Genomic DNA, 4,811 nt, shown 5'->3' with positions numbered 1-4,811 from the left:
AAGTTCATATGGCAATACTAGACTTAGGCGTATGTCCGAAATTTAATTCGTAGGTTCCTTGGTTGATTTGGCTCTTTTTCCATAAGTTGGCAATTTGAAGGTTTAGAAATTTTTTAAGTTTAACCATGGTTTGACTTTCTGTCTATCGGGTTCAGATTTTAGTTTCAAGGCTTGAAATAAGTCTGTTTTGTCATTTGAAGATTGTATGCAAACTTTGGTGTCATTCCGAGTTGGTTTGGTAGGAATCTGATGCTTGGTTGTGGTTTTAGCGGTTTTTAAGTTTCATTGTGAATTTCATGTGTTCTGGTGTCTGAATCATGGTTCCGGATGTTATCTTGGTGTTTTGAGCTCGCGAGTGACTTTATATGATATTTTTAAACTTGTGTGGAGTCCCGAGGGATCAGTGATTTTAAGACGTGTTTCAAACCATTTGAGTTGAGTTTCAGAATTTTTGGTGCATTGTTGGTGTTATAGGTCTCGTAAATGCGAGATCCTGTTCGCATTTGCAAGGTGTGCATCACATTTTGCAATTTGTTTTCTGAGTTTACTAGCTTCACATTTGTGGAACCAGTGTCGCATTTGCAAAAGTTGGCAGGGATGGCAGGCTTTGCATTTGCGATGCTTGGATCGCATTTGCGATGGGGAGCTGGGGCTGGAGCAGGCCGCATTTGCATAGCCTGATGGGTTTGCATTTGCGAAACCTTAGTCAAATTTGCGACATTCTTAGGGTTAGGCAGGCTTCGCATTTGTGACGTCTGTGTCACATTTGCGAACCTCGGATCGCAAATGCGGTATACGCGGATGGTTAAAGGATGGAATTTTGTGACTTAGTCTCATTTTATCATATTTTGAGTCCTAGATTCAGTGGGAGGAGATTTTAGGAGGAAATTTTCATACAATGCTATTGGGTAAGTGATTGTGACTCAATTTTGATATTATAACATTATTATTTATGAATTTCAAAATCTAATCCATGAGATTTGAAGATAAAGTTTTAGAAGTTTTTACTATGTTTTGAATAATAATTTTGTTTGATTTGACAGTCAATTTGGACTCAGATTTGAAAACCAAACATATACTTGAACTCGTGGAGTTATGAGTAGTCGAGAACTACCATTTGACTCGGATTTTGATCGGACGGACCTGGGGTTGACTTTTTGAAAAATGTGTAAATATCTTAACTTTATTAGTTGAAATTGAATTTTCTCGCATTGTTTGATGTTATTAGATCCTTTTTTGCTAGATTTGGGCGGAACATAGGTGAATTTTAAAGGAAATGTATTTTTAGAGTATTGATTGAGGACTTTTGAGGTAAGTATCCTGCCTAACCTTATGTGGAAGAAATTACCCCTTAGGATTCGGCTAATTACTTATTTGTGATATGTGTGAACAACGTGTACACAAGATGACAAGTATGTACACGGTCATGTGTATAATTTATGATCGAACTTGACATGAGGTTGCTCTTATCTCTTTGTTTTGATTGAGAGGTCTCTGTTCTACGTGTATTCACTTTGGATGATTATTTGAGTTTATGTTCCTTGTTAGAGATCATGTTTTAGGATTGTATTTCCTAAATTGGCCAAGTTAGGCATTTTTTAGATTTGTTGCTAATTTGAGTTAGTTGAATTCATGCTTATATGTTGAACACCCATCCACATTTCCCTTATTTGTTTTTCCTTGTGCACTGCATTGGCAGATTGTAAGTTTATGTCCTGATGACGATTATTGGCATGCTATGTTGTTATGATTATGGCACATGTGGAGTTGTTGGGTGGGATCCACTATTTAATACCTTCCACTATATGCTTTATTTTATTGTTTTTGTAAATGACCCTCTTCTATAAAAGGAGGGATCCTTGTAAGCTAAAGGCAGAGACAAAAAATCACTTCTTAGATTGAAAGATATCCCTTTGTGTTACTTTGCTTTATCTCATTTATTCTTATTGCCTACTATTTGAATTCTCATAAGCTATATAGTGGATAAAGCATATAGTGGATAAAACAATAAAGTACGAGGGCGACCCCATTCTCCTTAGTATATGGGTCTGAAGCATTGATACTTGTCGAAGTTGGTGAACCCAATGCCAGATTTCGATTTGCGATGGAAGAATCAAATAACGAGGCTATGAATACCAACCTCGAACTATCGGACGAAAGACAAAAAGCTGCTCTCATCCAATTGGCCGCCCAAAAGCAGCGAATCGAAAGATATTATAATCGAAGAACCAAGCTCCGCCATTTCAAACCCGGGGACTTAGTGTTAAGAAAAGTTACCATCAATACCCGAAATTCGAACGAAGGAAAACTAGGACCAAATTGGGAAGGACCATATCAGGTGCTCGAGAACATCGGAAAGGGATCGTACACGCTCAGCATTATAAATCGCAAACAGCTATCGAGCAGCTAGAATGTATCACATCTAAAATGGTACTACTGCTAAGGTACGACCTTTCCATATTCATTTACATTTCAAAACTGACCCCTGCAGAAGTCCGAACAAGGGCTAAAATGGATCTTTCCCTTGAAAGCACGCGTTGCACTCTTTTTTCCTTAGACCGGTTTTATCCCAAATAGGTTTTTCGGCAAGGTTTTTAATGAGGCAACCATTGATCGTGCTGTACTTACAACAATATCCGAGGCCTCTTTACAATCGACCTCGAATACTGAGGGGGCATTAGACCCTCAAATACATTGAGTTCAGATGCAAGAGAGTTATTTCACAACAATAGAGTTCCAATAGGAAAAAGTGTAAGAGCCAAATGGTCGAAACGAACCATGCTCATGTAGATTGGCCCGAACCCAGGCCCGAAACATGAACACATGTGTAATAACGTGCGAAGAAAGTTCTCTTCTTTATCGGCATCTTATATCCAAGGAAACTTCCTCTATTTGGAGATTTATTATGCAAACAGAATCAAGTTAAATTCGACCAATTACGCATACGGGCTACGTTACATCGAGTTCGAATCATTCACTCGACCACTAAACCTACAGGCTACGTCGACCATTAAGCCTACGGGCTACTTCAAAAATTAAGCCTACGGGCTGCATTACATCGAGTTCGAATCATTCCCTCGGCGACTAAAGCCTACAGGATACTTTTATTTCGAGTTCGAAAAATCACTCACTCGACCATTATTCCTACGGGCTACATTGCATCACGTTCGAACAAGCACTCACTCGACCACTAAACCTATGGGCTACGTCAACCATTAAGCCTACGGGCTACTTCGAAAATTATGCCTACGGGCTGCATTACATCGAGTTCGAATCATTCACTCGATAACTAAATCCTACGGGCTACTTTTATTTCGAGTTCGAGCAATCACTCACTTAATCATTACACCTACAGGCTATATTGCATCGATTTCGAGCAACCACTCACTCGACTACTAAGCCTACGGGCTACTTCGACCATTAAGCCAACGGGCTACTTTGAAAATTACACCTATGGGCTGCATTGCATCGAGTTTGAATCATTCACTCGATGACTAAAGCCTACGGGCTACTTTTATTTCGAGTTCGAGAAATCACTCACTCGACTATTATGCCTACGGGTTACATTACTTCGAGTTTGAATCATTCACTCGACGATTAAAGTCTACATGCTACTTTCACTTCGAGCTCAAGCAAAGCACTCGCTTGACTATTACACCTATGGATTATATTTCTTCAAGTTCAAATCAATAACTCAACAAGTAAAGGGCTGCGTCACTTCGAACAAATCAATAATAGAGACTACAAAGTCCAAATTTGATTGAATTTTTAAGATCCTTGTGAAAACATTTGTAAGGTACGCAAAAGGTCTTCACAAATAGGCCAAAGTTGTCTATATACAAAAGTTTCTGCATGATTGATTACAAACATAAAATTATGAACTAAGCTTCCTGATCATCCTCAGGGGCGTTTGCTTCTCTGTCAGGATCTCCCCCATACTTGGATCTGCTCTTGCTACCGTGATCGTCATCATAATCGCCATCAGAAGCCAAGGCTTCAACTTCAACTTCGAGCTCTTTAGCATTTTTTATTTCTTCAGTAAAGTCGAAACCCCGAACATGTATCTCCTTGAGGATCTCCCTCCGAGACCTACATTTAGCAAGTTTGGCAATCCAATGTGCTCGGGTATCGGCAGTATCCGCCGCCTCTTGTGCCTCAATCTGAGCAGCCTCGGCATCAGCCCGATACACGACAATGGATTTATCTGCCAAGATTTTAGATGACTCAACCTCGACCTTGGCCTCAGCAAGCTGGGCTTCAAGCTCCTCGATCCTCTTAGCTTGAGCCGAACCCTTTTTCTTAACGTTTCGAAGCCGGACATCGGCCGATAATAAGTTGGTCAAAATGGTCTCTTTTTCCGCAGTCAAGCGATCGATAGTCTTCTTCCACCGATTACATTCAGCTTTGATTTGATCGACTTCTTCCCGAAGGGACCCGATCATTTCAACCTTTTGCTGCAGCTGAGACAACGAAGGGTTAACTTCCATGGTCGAGTCAAATCCATACTTTAATAGAACGAGGCTTACCTGCTTGTCAAGTCCGGCCTCTTCTTCACGAGCCTTGGCCAAATCCACTTGGAGGTCCTTTATAGCCTCGTCCTTTTGGCTGCAAAGAAGTTGCAAGGCATCTCTCTCCCCCGAGACCTTCTGAAGCTCGACCTCACACTGGCTAAGGTCAACCTGAAATCTACTAATGGCGTGCACAGTAGGGAAGGAAAACGAGACAAATTCGGAAAAGAACAAAGAAACCAAGTATGATAAAATCATTACCCGAGTGATGAAATGTTGGGCCTCTTCTAGTAGAAGAGAAGC

The sequence above is a fragment of the Nicotiana tabacum genome, chromosome 13, assembly GCF_000715075.1.
Source record: "Nicotiana tabacum cultivar K326 chromosome 13, ASM71507v2, whole genome shotgun sequence".
Classification (NCBI taxonomy): Eukaryota; Viridiplantae; Streptophyta; class Magnoliopsida; order Solanales; family Solanaceae; genus Nicotiana; species Nicotiana tabacum.
This window is presented reverse-complemented; position numbering follows the sequence as displayed.